The sequence below is a fragment of the Acipenser ruthenus genome, chromosome 48 (assembly GCF_902713425.1).
Source record: "Acipenser ruthenus chromosome 48, fAciRut3.2 maternal haplotype, whole genome shotgun sequence".
In the NCBI taxonomy this organism is placed as follows: domain Eukaryota; kingdom Metazoa; phylum Chordata; class Actinopteri; order Acipenseriformes; family Acipenseridae; genus Acipenser; species Acipenser ruthenus.
This window is the reverse complement of record NC_081236.1, coordinates 5523451-5540647: the sequence shown is the minus strand read 5'-3', so window position 1 is coordinate 5540647 and position 17197 is coordinate 5523451. Positions and strand designations below refer to the sequence as shown.

Here is a 17197-nt window from a genome sequence, read left to right as displayed (position 1 = left end):
ACACACACCCACATCCACACACGCATCCACATCCACACACACACCCACACACACACATCCACACCTACACACACACCCACCCACATCCACACAAGCATCCACATCCACACACACAAACCCACATCCACACACGCATGCACATCCACACACACACCCACCCACACCCACATCCACACACGCTTCCACATCCACACACACCCACCCACACCCACATCCACACACGCATCCACATCCACACACACCCACATCCACACACACACATCCACACACGCATCCACACCCACACATACACACACACCCACATCCACACAAGCATCCACATCCACACACACATACCCACATCCACACACGCATCCACACACACACACACCCACACCCACCCACACACACACACACACACACATACACACACCCACATCCACACACGCATCCACACCCACATCCACACACACACACCCACATCCACACATGCATCCACATCCACACACACACACACATCCACACAACCATCCACACACACACCCACATCCACACACACCCACACCCACACCCACATCCACACACGCATCCACATCCACACACACACCCCCACACCCACACCCACCCACACACACACACCCTTACACCCACACCCACATCCACACAAGCATCCACATCCACCCACATCCACACACACATCCACACAAGCATCCACATCCACACACACACACGCACACCCACATCCACACACGCATCCACATCCACACACCCACCCACCCACACACGCATCCACATCCACACACACACCCACACCCACATCCACATCCACACAAGCATCCACATCCACACACACCCACCCACACCCACACACACACACACACATCCACACCTACACCCACACCCATACACACACACACCCACATCCACACAAGCATCCACATCCACACACACACCCACATCCACACACGCTTCCACATCCACACACACACCCACCCACACCCACATCCACACACGCATCCACATCCACACACACACACCCACATCCACACACACATACACACACCCACATCCACACAAGCATCCACATCCACACACACATACCCACATCCACACACGCATCCACATCCACACACACACACACCCACACACACATACACACACACACACACCCAAATCCACACACCCACACACACACACACCCACATCCACACATGCATCCACACACACATCCACACAAGCATCCACTTCCACACACACACCCACATCCACACACGCATCCACATCCACACACACCCACATCCACACCCACATCCACACACACACACCCCCACCCACCCACACACACCCACCCACACACACACCCTTACACCCACATCCACACAAGCATCCACATCCACACACACCCACACCCACATCCACACAAGCATCCACATACACACACACATCCACACACGTATCCACACACACACCCACACCCACATCCACATCCACACAAGCATCCACATCCACACACACCCACCCACACCCACACCCACACACGCATCCACATCCACACACACACACACCCACATCCACATCCACACAAGCATCCACATCCACACACACCCACCCACACCCACACACACCCACATCCACACACGCATCCACATCCACACACACCCACACCCACACACGCATCCACATCCACACACACCCACACCCACATCCACACACCCACACCCACACCCACACACACACCCACATCCACACACGCATCCACACACACACACACACACACACTTGAGAGCTGGATTGTCTTTTTTTCTGCAGTTCTCCAGATCTCTCACGCTGTAGCCCTGCTGATCTAAACTCTCTGTCTTTTCAGATGAACGACTGATCCTGCAGACTCCCCCCCAGCCTGTGATTGAGGGAGACTCTCTGACTCTGAGGTGTCATGTCCGCTATAATTTTCATATTACCAGGGTTGACTTTTATAAAGATAATGAAGAGATACGATCCCAGGCTGATGAAGAGCTGAGTGTGGATCGTGCTTCAGAGAGTGACGAGGGGTCCTACATGTGCAAAGCATGGTGGTGGTGGGGCTCTGGCGACTCTGCAGAGGTGCGGGTGTCAGTGAGAGGTAGGTTCATTCTAACAGAGAGAGTCCTCACCCCCTTCTCTGTCTGTAATATCTCACAGATACATTCACACTGGAGTCTATTCCAGCTGTGTTAATGTGACTCTGCAGAGGTGCGGGTGTCAGTGAGAGGTAGGTTCATTCTAACAGAGAGAGTCCTCACCCCTTCTCTGTCTGTAATGTCTCACAGATACATTCACACTGGAGTCTATTCCAGTTGTGTTAATGTGACTCTGCAGAGGTGCAGGTGTCAGTGAGAGGTGGGTTCATTCTAACAGAGAGAGTCCTCACCCCCTTCTCTGTCTGTAATGTCTCACAGATACATTCACACTGGAGTCTATTCCAGCTGTGTTAATGTTCTCAACACAACTCAGGTGTTGAAGTAACGGGTTCTAGCAAAGTTTTCTGATATGAAAGCTCTTCCTGGTCTGAGTAACTCTCTTACCCTGAGTAGTGTAGAAGCTGTAATAATGCAGAAAGAGATCTTGGCCTAGAGCAGTGGTGCTCAAACTGGGAGGTACGCCCCCCTGGTGGGCCGTGGAGAGTCACTAAGGGGGGTGTGACTATGACTAAAGGAGCAGTTCTGTAAATAAAAAAAATCTAAATACATAAATGTTAACAAACACATTCTTAAAAGTCGGAGTGTAAGCGCAGCTCTGCAACATACAATGCCAAATCAAACACGTCAATGGGCGTGGGCTTGCATGTTAAAAGAGCTATGCACATCGGACACGAGCAAACATAATGAAAACTATTGATTTAAACTGAGCAAGCGAAGCAAGCGGTATGAATGAAGCGAGCAAATCTAGAAATACATTTGTTTCATTTGTATTTTGCTACGCGCTGTTCGCGTCGCAATGGACCAATCAGAAATAAGGTCAAAGGTAGTGGCTGTCAGACTGTCAGTGTCTTGTTCACGCAGACATCAGACCTACCACAGAAATAAAACAAAATCGACATCAATGAGAATTTAATTATTAAAGTCGAAAAATATTGTAGCATTTCTGCCTGCATGGGTTCAGTGGAAGAGACTATTTGAAGCAGATGATACTCTTTTATTGAGATTTTACATTTTTTACATTTACACCCATTCTTTTCATTCATTTTACATTTCTTTTAAGGATGACATTCATGCATACAGACATACATTTTGTTTTAAAAGCATCTGAAATACATTTAAAAACACCAAGACAATCCTGCTTTGTACAAGGTTAAAACAGACACAAATTAAAATCAACATGATAAAACCTGTGCTGCTTTAAAATTGACTGGAAAAAAGAACTATCAATAAAAAACCAGTGCTTGGGAGTGCTCTTTTAAAAAAAGTTCAAAGGTGAACATAAAACAGAACAATAAACTATAAAACTAAAAGAGACAGGGGCAAAGGGAAAGCGTGTTAAACCGTGTGTTAAAATTCTAGAATTTTAAAACACTTAAAATGTAACTTTTAATAGTTTACATTAAAAATCTTTAAGATACATAAAAAACAAAACAAAACAAAATCAAATAAAACATTCAAAATAAATCAAACAAAAGTCCATAAAACTGAAACAAAAAGACTACATAAAACCAGGGCACCGTTCAAAAACGGTCATGCCAGCTAAAAAGGACGGAATGCTGGCATGACAAAATAAATAAAAAGCTGAGCGGTGCCCCGTAGTCCCGCTCCTAGGAGCTAGCGGTTCCAGTTTTTTTTTTTTTTTTTTTTTTAAATTTAGTCGTCGCCAATTATTTTTACCCCGGTTTTCACCCCAATTCAGTATGCCCAATTATCTGTATCCCCGGCTCACCGCTCGCAACCCCCCCGCCGACTCAGGAAACGGAGGCTGAAACACGCGTCCTCCGAAACGTGCTCCTTCCAAGCCATCATTTTTCGCACTGCAGATCCACAGCAATGCTACCAGACCTATAGTGCCGGAGGACAACACAGATCTGGCGGCTCCGCTGCAGAACCACAGGCGCCCTATCGGCCACAGGGGTCGCTGATGCGCGGTGAGCCGTGGATTCCCCTGCCGACCTAAGCCCTCCCTACCCGGGCAGCGCTCAGCCAATTGTGCGCCGCCCCCTAGGAACTCTCGGTCACGGTCAGCTGTGACATAGCCTGGATTCGAACCAGCGATCTCCAGGCTATAGGGCACATCCTGCGAGGAGCGCCTTTACTGGATGCGCCACTCGGGAGCCCGCGGTTCCAGTTTTTGATGCTATTCCATCTTCACGTCCTGAAGTCCGGCGATCCTCCACTCCACGCAGGCCTTGTCCTTCCTGAGGGTCCGGATGTCCAGAATTACAAAGTCCTTAATAAGAGTTTGTGCCCTTCTGGTCGTGGTGATAGTGTCTAGCTCCTGCTTGTGGTAGACACAGACGTGACGGCCCTCCCACAGGATCTGCTTGACAACATTGATGACACGCCAAACGCACTTAGCTGTGCTGGTCATGATTCCTCCCGCAGGCCCATAGAGCACAGTCTCAGCGGTCATCTTGGCCGTGTCAGCAAACCTGTTTAGGAAGACAGAGACAGAGAGCCAGACACTGCCAGCCACATCACACTCCCAGAAGATATAGGCTGGTGTTTCTCTCTTGCGGCACTTTGCATAGGGGCATGTTTCTACTTGGGCTAGTCCCCTCCTGAACATGAACGCTCGAGTGGGGAGTGCACTGTGGACGGTGTTCCATGCTATATCCTTCTGGACATTACTGAGGCAGCTGTGAGACACATTAACCCCAGATTTTTTGGTTTTGGGTGAGGGAGAAAGTAGCTACTTTTTCAATTTCCTGGGAACCGGCAAGATGTTTAGTTACAGCCTTGTATTCCCAGGAGGCCAATTTTGCTTTATCTAAGCCCGATTTATGTATAGTGTCCCTTAAGGTTCTATAATACAATGGGGGTCCCAGGAGTTCGGCACGGAGTTACCAGTAGTGCAGAGGCCCAAGGCCCTGAGACAGGTGGCAAAATAGAAACGATTCATGTAACATACCTTCCTGTGCAGGGCCTGGATGTTCTTGATGGTTTGCGTGAGCTCCTGCACTCGGGTGAGCTGCACAACGTCCGGGACCCCCTTACCTCCCTTCTTGTCGGCTTTACTCATGGTGGCTCGCTTTACCCTCTCCATCGTGCTGCCCCAGATAAAGCGGTGGGTAACGTGGTCCACCACTGTTTTGGTGGTCCTGTCTGGCAGGAAGAATTTTCCTACATAAGAGAGGATGGGGAACAGTATAGACTTGGTTATTAATACTCTACCCGTCATTGTTAAGGATCTTGTGCTCCATCCACCATTCTTTTTACGGACCTGGTTAATGGCCGCTGTCCAGCTCTGGGCCCCCGAGCTATTTCTCTCAAAAATGAGGCCCAGAATCTTGATTTTGTCCTTTTTGACAGGGCACATGTCCAACAGTTCCCTATCTACCTGCCAATTTCTAGACACGTAGACTTCGCTCTTGGATTTATTAATCCCTGCCCCCACCGCCACGCAGTACTTCTCAGGGATATTACTAATCCGAGGTACCAACAATGTGTTGGTGCAAATTAGCGACACATCCTCCATATATGCAGTTGTTTTAACCTGGACCCTTCAAAGGACAGCACATCTCTAAGAACTGAAACAATGGAAAAACCAATCACCCACAGGGAGCACAGAGGTGAGGGGGCACACAAGGACTAACAGCGACACAGCGGTGACTGACCTACATTTCACACACAGATATAAGGGGGTAACAGGAGCAACAACAGACACAACACTCTAAAATTTAACACAATAACACTTTATACATTTTTGTAAAGAAATAGAACGGGTACTCGCAACTGCGCAAGTGACTTCCCATAGTCCTTTGCTCCGGCATATGCAAATGAGACCCTTTTCAGGCGTGCCGATGCAGTCCTACAGAGGGCGGCAGCTGGAGCTCCAAGCCCAGCTCGAAATGGTTCATTTACACATTAATTGCTTTCAGTTGAGGGACACGTTTGAAATCCCGTTCTGTCTCAAAGTGTCCCGTAAATCTGGAGCCAGGTGGCCACCCTAGTTTGCAACCGCTAGCAATTATAAGACAGGCCTCCATTATGATCACTCGTTATCCTAATCTCAGTATCAGTCTCATTTGTTTCTGATTCTCTTTTGTACCTGTTTGTCAGCTGCTGTAAATATTCCTGTCTGTTTTGCACTTGTAGTGATTGTGGAGCGTGGCTGACAGTGTGGAAATGACAAAAGAACAATACGATCCGAAAATAAACCAAAGCAAAGTTTTATTAAACAATTCCAGGAAAAGTGAACAAACAAAACAAAATCCTCCTATTAGTACAGGATATTAGAACGGGACAGCTTTACACACAAATTCTCAAAACAATCCCTTTAAGTACACACACATTGATTGATTGATTGATTGATTGATTTTCCAGCAAATGTAGCAACTCCTAACTCCTTCGTTGCCCTCTGTTCCCTCGAGGTTTAAATATTCAGCTAATTACAACTATCAACGACTAAATAAAACACCTGTTCTCAGTGGTTTAATTCTACCTTATTATATCATTAACAGAGGTAAGTATCTTTCTAATGTGGTCATGACCTCTAGTGGTTCACTACAGTAATTGCACCCCTTTACAGTCCCCAGACATCAACACCGACATAAATCATGGGAAAACGATCCTTCTAATACAGACTGATATACTACCCATGTACCACTCTCCCACACTGTGCGATGTTATATAGAACACTGTGACAAAGCATTTCTATTTACAGTGAATGTTGTCCATTTTAAAAATAATAATCTCGTTGCTCATTTTTCAATACCAAGAAAAAAAAATTGTATTTAATGATTTGAGAGTGGGACTTAAACTCATGACTAACACTGTTGTAAGTGAGGACTCAACTCATTATGCTTCATAGCAGTGTTTGAATGACTTGCAGATTATCAATGCAGATATATCTAAGGGTTTAGAACCTAGGGAGGGGAGGGGGCAGGATGCTGTGGGATGTTTCAATGGTGTGTTTATAGCTTGTTCCTGTCTTGACTGAAATATTTGGTGTTACCTTTACAAGCAAAACGATAAAGAGCCTCTATACTCCAGCACTGCCTCTGTCTCTCTAAGGAGCCTCTATACTCCAGCACTGCCTCTGTCTCTCTAAGGAGCCTCTATACTCCAGCGTTGCCTCTGTCTCTCTAAGGAGCCTCTATACTCCAGCACTGCCTCTGTCTCTCTAAGGAGCCTCTATACTCCAGCGTTGCCTCTGTCTCTCTAAGGAGCCTCTATACTCCAGCACTGCCTCTGTCTCTCTAAGGAGCCTCTGTACTCCAGCACTGCCTCTGTCTCTCTAAGGAGCCTCTGTACTCCAGCACTGCCTCTGTCTCTCTAAGGAGCAGGGGGCTCTGGGGGAATCCCACTATATGGAAGACGCTGGTTCTGATTGATTTGAATATCTTGTTCAGACAGCTTCACAATCACTAACCTGTCTTCATGTCATCTTTTCGTAGCTCTGTTCTCCAGGGTGACTCTGACAGCATCTCCAGGAGCCACAGTGAAGGAGGGAGAGGCTCTTAACCTGACCTGTGAGGCAGCAGTGAACAAAACCCCCCGCCCTGAACTCCACTACACCATTGTGAGAGACGGGGAGCCTGTGACTAACAGCACTGACTCTGCACTGTACAGCATAGCCAGCACTGAGAAGAGCCACACTGGGAGCTACACGTGTGCTGTGGAGTCACAGGGAGTGAAGAAGAGCAGCCAGGAGCTACACATTGAAGTGCAAAGTAAGAACACAATCTATGTACAGGATAGCACTGACAGAGAGCATAGAACTGCACTGCCATTAATTACCAGCAGTGTGTAATTGAGTTACACCATTGTGTTGTCACAATATATAAAATAATGAACTGTGAGTGTTTCTGATCTGTTAGTCTATTCAGTGTTGTAGTGTGTGTGTGCAGGGGCTGCCTGGTTAATATTAAACTTGCAAGAAATTAAAGCATTGATTTGATCAACCTGCTGCCTGTCTTGATAAGATACAGTTGGATTTTAGGAGCTGTGGAATCGCCCTATATTGCATCAGCCATGGCATTTTTTGGTTCTGTAACATTCTATTAAACCCAGCTGTGTCTTATTGTGAATGGGTGAGGTTTATCAAACCAACCCCAGTCCCCAGAGTGGCAGGGTGGCTGCTTCTTCATTGCAGCTCTTGAAGCAGCATGATCAGGAGTAACTCATGTCCCATTGTGCAGAATCAGCCCTGTCAGTCAAGGTGTATGGAGCTCACCAGCACACACTGATTCTGTACCTTCCTCCCCCAGCGTTCTGGCACAGCGCTGCTGCTGCTGCTGGCTTCAGTGTCGGCTTCTTTGTGATTCTTCTCATTGTGTTCACTCTGCTTCTCCTCTATCACAAGATCAGAGGTGAGACTCCAGTGTTTTATTACATGTTTCACTTGTCCTGTCACAGCTCATACTCTGGCTTCTTCCTTCTTCCTCTAGTGAAAAATAACTACCATCATATTTTGAGAACCCCATTTTTAAAGATAATGCATTTTAAAAATAAACATTTTATAATTGAATATGCACAGCTAATAATCCCATGATATTTAGCATGTTTGTACAGTTGCAGTACATAAACAAGCTGAAACAGTGTTATTCATTTGCAGGTTTCCCGTGTATCACCGGTGGTAAGAGGAGGCAAGTCAGCACAAGTATGTGTACAGACAGGGTCCTCGTCCACTACAGCACTGACAAGCATTTCTCATGACTCAAGGGTTCAATCCCAGCTTCTCTTCCACCTTCACAAACACTTCTTTATTCTGGTAATGGGGTCCATGACTAGCAGTAGTGTCCCTCGACCCCTCAGCACAACGCAGACTGGACAGGAAATGACACGTCTGGGTAGAACACAAACACAAGAGAATCAATTGCAGAAGCATCCATTCTAACACACAGGGAAGGTTCAAACTAAATGGGTGCTGCTGGTAGCCATGGAGACAGTATTATGGGAATGAGGAAGCTCAAGAGTGCAACAGAAATGACAAGTTAAAGCACTTTCCCAGCTCATAGCACAGAAACAATACAAATCTTCAGCAGTGACTCTCAGCACTACTCAGAACAATTACAAACATCATACCAATCTACAGCAATATAAACTGTTACAATGGTATCTGAAGCAATTTGCTATTTAACAATGTTGTCATTTTGTAATATAACAATTTGATAATACAAAAAAATCATGCTTGTCAGTGGAATCGTTGCTGAAGTGAAACTGATCAAGCCTGGTGTATCTCACTACTGTCACAGGAAACGCTCAGATCAGAACCAGGACCAAGCAGCAGGGGGAGTAGAGCTCTCCAGCCAAGCACAGCAACCTGGTGAGTTACTGACACACAGAGGAGACACCAACACATTATTCACACACAATAACAACAGTAAAGCTAGGAATCAACATTCATTTCTAAAATTGCATGAAACGAATATTGAAGATAATTAATTACATTCTGAAAAACAATGTACACAACTCGTAGAAACAAAAACAATTTAAATTAAAATATATTCTGACAGTGTAAACTGGCTTACCGAACCTAACTCTAACTAAACCAGTGTAAAAGGACTCATTAAACTAATGAGTGTCAATTGAATAACTGTCAAGATGTGTAGTATAACTTTTTTAACACCACAGTTTTTTAAATGTCTCTCCAGAATCTGAAGAACCAATTTACTGTAATATTGAGACCAGCAAACACAACATTAAAAAGAAAGGTAAGAATCTCTGTAAATTGTGTCTCTGAATTCCCAAGCTGAACATCCCTCTCACACTTCCCTAAACGATCAGTGATTGGAACCCATGACAGGTGTGAGTGTCTTCTGCTTGTTTTCTATATCAGTTCACATGTCCAGCTGCCCCTGGCTCTCATGGTGTAAGAGTGTCTCCTCCGAGCTCTTTGGTGAGCAAGAGGACTGCGGAGCTGAGCTGCTCCTGAAACCAGAAGACCCCCCGCAGTCTGTGGGGAACCCCTGAACACCAAGGGGGGCCCTGTCTGCTAAAAGACTGGGAGCTATTGATCCAATGGGTTTACTGTCCTATTAGTATTAACAGTGTGTTTATTTTACCAGTCAAACCTGCTTAGACTGATACTGTGTACTCTGCTCTGAAAATATCTTTGACCTATAAATAGCCCCTTTAAGACAGCATTTTCTCTTTTCTGCTGTATTAAAATTCCCTGCAGATACTGAAGAACCAATTTACTGTAATACTGACACAAGCAAGCAAAACAAGAAAAAGAAAGGTAAGAATTGCTGCAAATTATTTCTCTAAATTCCAAACACTATCAACAATTCTGGTATAAAACAGGGAACTATTGATATAATGTGTTTACTGTCCTATCTGTCATAACAGTCTGTTTATTTAACACAGTCAAACCTGCTGAGACTGATACAGTGAACTCAGCTGTGAAACTAACTACAGGTTAGAATATCTTAAAGCTCTTTCCATTTCAACAATCTCTCTCTCTCACACACATAGTGGAAATAAGAAATACAGAACCTCATTTGATCTGTGTGGCATTTTTTACTCTAAGTAAATGTGGTCTTTCTTGCATTCCACTCGGGGCAGTGTGATGCAGGGGAACACATTCTTGGTTACACTTCGGTGTACCTGATAAATTTAGGATTCAGACGTGACTATGAGAGCTCTATTGAGGCACAGAGTTTTAAAATTCACCAGGATGGAACAGAAAATGGACTTATAAACGTTTTATAAAAAATAAAGGAGAAATCTATGTAGTTTCTAAAGATTTATTATCAGTTTGAGGTATAACCTTTCAGAACAGAAAATAGTGCCTATGAACTAAAAATAATGTTCAAGTAAAACATTTTTTTTAATAAAGACTTTAAATGACTGTAAGAAGCCTTGCTGAGTTGTGTATCCGTGCCTGCCTTCCTGCATAGTCTACGTAACATTGTTGCCAGGTAAGTCGCTCCCATTGGCTCTAGAGCATACCAAACAGAATTTAAGATGCTTTGTTGGCATGAAGATTATTAATTATTATTATTACAAGTAATTCATTTAAAGTCAAATTGTATTTGTTTGTGTGTGGTATTAATTTCATTTCAAGATTTTTTTGTACCTGTAAAGAGGGAGTGCGCATTGCTAATGGAGAAGCGAGAGTGAAGAAAGGCTCGAGTCGGGTGGTTAAGACATGACGTGTAGTAATGTAAATACTGTCGAAAAATATTAAAATATCCACAGTTAAAAATTAATGAAGTCAGTTTTACAAAACGACTCTGATACCAATTAAAAGGTGTAAAATAAAAACTAAATATCTGACAACTGGATCCGACTGAAGTTACAGAAAAAGACTGGTATGTACTACAAATATAATACCAGAACAGTGTCTTCTTTAAAATAGTGAACTGGTTCGTAGTGCACATGAATATAAACTGGAAGATATGACAAGACACCTTGATGTCTTCAGTATCTTCCATGACAGCAGGTATTTTGGCAGGTGTTTTCTTTGATTTTGGTGGTGCAGTGATACGTGGTGAGCACAGGTTTGTTCCTAAGTAGTTCCTAATTGTGGCATGCAGCATTCTAACAATCTGTTTTAAAATACAAAGTAATTCTAAGCAAGACAAATAGATCAGTAAAGATAACTCTCACATGTCCTATGCTTGGTCATATGCTAAGGACCATGTTGGTCCTTAAATTCAATAATATAACATTCTGTGTTAAACTTGAACCCACGAAAGAAAGGGAATGCCACAGCACACATAACTAAGATGAATCCAGGACATGCTTTAACATTGATACTGACACACTGTGATATCATTATACACTGTGGCCAGGGATATTCAACCTCCACAGTGGAACATCTTATCCAACTTTAACTGCAGACACTCCATCAAAAACTATAAGAAACTCAAGCAAGCAGGGAATGTCTTCATCAATGTTATAACGAGCACCTGAAAGTTACTGTACTTTTATGAATGTAACTCTCTTTCACTCAATAGCCGGTCTGTATTCCCCCAGCAGCTAACAGCCCTGAGGTATTGTAATCTAAACTGTAAGCACTGCTGGAGAGTATCTAGAACCGCTCCTGTCAGTGTCTCCTCCCTCAGTGTCTCCTCCCTCTATTAATCAGGGTGCATTTCACAGGCAAATCCACAGCAGATAATGCAGAGGCCATGAATGTCACAGTCCTCCCAAAGAAGAAAAGGAAGGTAAGCTTTACTTTATTGACTTTTTCATTCCTCCCTCCCAGTCCCTCTTCTCTAAGCACCAGGGACAGTCTCCCTCCCTCTCTCCCAATTCCTAAACTAACCATAGAGCCAATCTCCCTTCCTCTAGGTCCTTTAGCTCTGACCACTAGAGCCTGCCTCCCTCCCTCCGTCCCTCCCAGTCCCACACCTCTCCACCCTGCTTGTTTGAGTGTGTGGAGAGCTGTCTGATTCCTTGTCTCTCTCTCACCCTGCAGTAAATGAAGGGGGTCCCCAGGAGTGAGAGCCAGCCTGAATCCAGAGACACTGAGAAGGGGAGCTTGTCAAACTGAAGGAGACAGACCCATTCTTTCAGAATGAACTGGAGAGCCCTGGGATTCAGCTCCACTCCTGCCCCTGAATTGGAAATGAATCTCACTCATCATGCTGTGAGGATTAGGACAGAGTTACAGGGTCATTCTACTTAGAAGGGACACATTGGAAATATATACCAAGCTTTTTCTCCACACACTTATATGTGTGATACAAACTATAACACATTAAACAAAGTTGCCAAAAACATAAATATAATACTTGTATATAAAACTTATATATAATATTATTTAATTTGAACTATAAATGATATTACTGTGCCAATGTCATTGAGTGCATTATAAGATACAGAAGTGAATGGTTTAAAAGAAACTAAAACTAAGAATATCTTCATGGGTGTGGCAGCAGTGTGTGCTTCATCTAACTAGAATGGCCTCTAAACTCTTGCACCACAAACACAACCTGAAACAGTCTTGTGCATTTTTTTAATTCTTTGTTTTATTTCAAGTGGTGCAAACTTTGCACTGGAGCAAATGCTGTTTTGGTTTTGAATGAATGAATCTGCTTTGCTGAGAAACTCCAAGCTTGTGGTTGTATACTGGAGTCCTGCTTCAGTGTAATGGTATTGAAGTACAATTTATATCAATGTGTGAATGGGCAGACTGCTGTTTGTGCAATTATTATGACAGACCCACAATGGCAGAGCTATATACTCTTACTATACTGTAAAACATGCAAGCTTTATAAGCAAAAGCAATTCACTAAATTTGCATTCATTCCGAAACATTTCCACAATTACTACACAGCTGTAGTTTATACAGTATACAGACGTGCTCAAATTTGTTGGTACCCCTCCACAAAAAACGAAGAATGCACAATTTTCTCTGAAATAACTTGAAACTGACAAAAGTAATTGGCATCCACCATTGTTTATTCCATATTTAATAGAAATCAGACTTTGCTTTTGGTTTTTTATTCAACATAATATTGTAAATAATAAAACAAATGAAAATGGCACAGACAAAAATGATGGGACCGCTAACCTAATATTTTGTTGCACAACCTTTAGAGGCAATCACTGCAATCAAACGTTTTCTGTAGCTCTCAGTGAGACTTCTGCACCTGTTAACAGGTAGTTTGGCCCACTCTTCCTGAGCAAACTGCTCCAGTTGTCTCAGGTTTGATGGGTGCCTTCTCCAGACTGCAAGTTTCAGCTCTTTCCATAGATGTTCGATAGGATTCAGATCAGGACTCATAGAAGGCCACTTCAGAATAGTCCAATGTTTTGTTCTTATCCATTCTTGGGTGCTTTTAGCTGTGTGTTTTGGGTCATTATCCTGTTGGAGGACCCATGACCTGCGACTGAGAAAGAGCTTTCTGACACTGGGCAGTACGTTTCGCTCCAGAATGCCTTGATAGTCTTGAGATTTCATTGTGCCCTGCACAGATTCAAGGCACCCTGTGCCAGGCGCAGCAAAGCAGCCCCAAAACATAACCAAGCCTCCTCCATGTTTCACTGTAGGTATGGTGTTCTTTTCTTTGAAAGCTTCATTTTTTCGTCTGTGAACATAGAGCTGATGTGACTTGCCAAAAAGCTCCAGTTTTGACTCATCTGTCCAAAGGACATTCTCCCAGAAGGATTGTGGCTTGTCAATATGCATTTTAGCAAATTCCAGTCTGGCTTTTTTATGTTTTTCTTTCAAAAGTGGAGTCCTCCTGGGTCTTCTTCCATGGAGCCCACTTTCGATCAAAAAGCGACGGATGGTGTGATCAGAAACTGACGTACCTTCACCTTGGAGTTCAGCTTGTATCTCTTTGGCAGTTATCCTTGGTTCTTTTTCTACCATTCGCACTATCCTTCTGTTCAATCTGGGGTCGATTTTCCTCTTGCAGCCGCGCCCAGGGAGGTTGGCTACAGTTCCATGGACCTTAAACTTCTTAATAATATTTGCAACTGTTGTCACAGGAACATCAAGCTGCTTGGAGATGGTCTTGTAGCCTTTACCTTTACCATGCTTGTCTATTATTTTCTTTCTGATCTCCTCAGACAACTCTCTCCTTTGCTTTCTCTGGTCCATGTTCAGTGTGGTGCACACAATGATACCAAACAGCACAGTGACTACTTTTCTCCATTTAAATAGGCTGAATGACTGATTACAAGATTGGAGATGTGTGATACTAATTAAAGAAACTAATTAGTTTGAAATATCACTATAATCCAATTATTTATTATCTTTTCTAAGGGGTACCAACAAATGTGTCCAGGCCATTTTAGAATATCTTTGTAGAATAAGCAATAATTCATCTCTTTTCACAGCTTCTTTGCTTTATTCTATGACATACCAAAGGCATGCAAGTATACATGATAAAATAGCTTTTAATTTCATCACTTTTCAGGAGGAATGAAGCATTATTTCAATGAGCTGTAAGGGTACCAACAAATTTGAGCACGTCTGTATGTGTACTTTATGGACACAAACATTAGTCGTTGTATATATTTCTATAGTGGATCATCTGCAGAATGAAGTTGCCTCAGACTGTTTGACAGTAAGAGAGCTGGTGCTTTTGTGGAATCACCATTAGCTGTTTATTCCTTTAGGGTAACATCTGGATTGTTTGCTTGTATTTTTTTAGTTAGTTTGCTATCATTAGTGATGAGACAGAACATGATGAGGCAGGCTTGGCTATTTAGAGAGGGATTCATTGAAATGAAGTTTGAGTTCCTGTACATTTTCATGAACCAACCCAAGGAAGACATTTACAAATACAAGCTTGTCATGCTGCTGCAGGTTTGATAATGTTGGTTTCATGAAGTGAGGAAATAGAAATATTCTTTACTGTGTATCGTGGAATTCCTTTGCTAGTGTATCATGATGTAAGCCCTGGAGTGTGGGCTCAGTCTTCATGAAATGAGAAATGGAATTCCTTTGCTAGTGTATCATGATGTAAGCCCTGGAGTGTGGGTTCAGTCTTCATGAAATGATAAATGGAATTCCTTTGCTAGTGTATCATGATGTAAGCCCTGGAGTGTGGGCTCAGTCTTCATGAAATGAGAAATGGAATTCCTTTGCTAGTGTATCATGATGTAAGCCCTGGAGTGTGGGCTCAGTCTTCATGAAATGAGAAATGGGATTCCCTCTGTATCATGGAATTCCTTTGCTAGTGTATTATGATGTAAGCCCTGGAGTGTGTGCTCAGTCTTCATGAAATGAGAAATGGAATTCCCTCTGTGTCATGGAATTCCTTTGCTAGTGTATCATGATGTAAGCCCTGGAGTGTGGGCTCAGTCTTCTCTGCTGCCTGCTTGTTCTCAGTGTGTGAGTTCAGCTGCATTTCCAGTGTCCTGAGCTGGGCTTTGAACCCACTGGAGACGCAGCTGAGAACAAACCAGACCCACGAAGCAGGGATTTTGTTTTAGATCAAATAACAAGATGATAAACCTTATACACACAAACATGTAGTATTGCTTTTATTGTTTTTTTCATGAATATATTAAGATGTAGAATCTCTTTGCATTGTGTTGTAATTCAGACATTTTCAGTTTACATATTAAAAAAGCACAGCTAAGTCTATTGGCAATAAACAACATATAAATAGCCACTGCCACTAAAATAGAATGTTTAATGCTTAATAGATATTTGTGTCAATTGCATTCTATAAAAAAGTGTATATTATGCAATTAAAAGACAACAACGTAACACATTTCACTATTCAGAAGCCAAAAATAAACTTTGTATTGATTTTACACTTAACTGTATTGTTTCTTTACTGCTCTGCTCCACTATGTGTGCTGCCTGTCTAGGAGAAGAGAAGTCTTTTAATCCACAAATCATGCAACTTTAAACTCTATCAGCAGCAGTGGATCCTCAAACAGTTTTGGTATGTACAGGTATTTAATGCACAGAGCAATGGTGAAACCAACAAACAATATTCACATTGATTTTAAAATATTACGGACACAGGAAATGACTGTTAAATGTTTCATGTGTCCTGTTTTCTTTGTAATGTTGCAATGAACACAATACTGGAGATGCTTTGTAATGTTGCAATGTACACACGAGACCGGAGATGCTTTGTAATGTTGCAATGTACACACACGAGACAGGAGATGCTTTGTAATGTTGCAATGTACACACACGAGACAGGAGATGTTTTGTAATGTTGCAATGTACACACAATACAGGAGATGCTTTGTAATGTTGCAATGTGCACACAATACAGGAGATGCTTTGTAATGTTGCAATGAACACACAATACAGGAGATGCTTTGTAATGTTGCAATGAATACATTACAGGAGATGTTTTGTAATGTTGCAATGTGCACACACAAGACAGGATATGTTTTGTAATGTTGCAATGTACACACAAGAGACAGGAGATGCTTTGTAATGTTGCAATGTGCACAAGAGACAGGAGATGCTTTGTAATGTTGCAATGTACACACGATACAGGAGATGCTTTGTAATGTTGCAATGAATACAATACAGGAGATGCTTTGTAATGTTGCAATGTACACACGAGACCGGAGATGCTTTGTAATGTTGCAATGTACACACAAGAGACAGGAGATGCTTTGTAATGTTGCAATGTGCACAAGAGACAGGAGATGCT

At 43.0% G+C, this 17197-nt stretch overlaps 1 protein-coding gene and 1 long non-coding RNA gene across 2 annotated transcripts in view; both read left to right on the top strand.

The window, feature by feature from the left end:
* Positions 1 to 17197, top strand: part of LOC117404705 (butyrophilin subfamily 1 member A1-like) — a 163527-nt gene that overhangs the window by 106965 nt on the left and 39365 nt on the right. The window lies entirely within an intron of this gene.
* On the top strand, positions 9343 to 10537 carry LOC117407837 (uncharacterized). Its single transcript, XR_009319895.1, has 3 exons — positions 9343 to 9429; positions 9758 to 9817; positions 10285 to 10537. It is a non-coding gene; the product is annotated as an uncharacterized LOC117407837 (long non-coding RNA).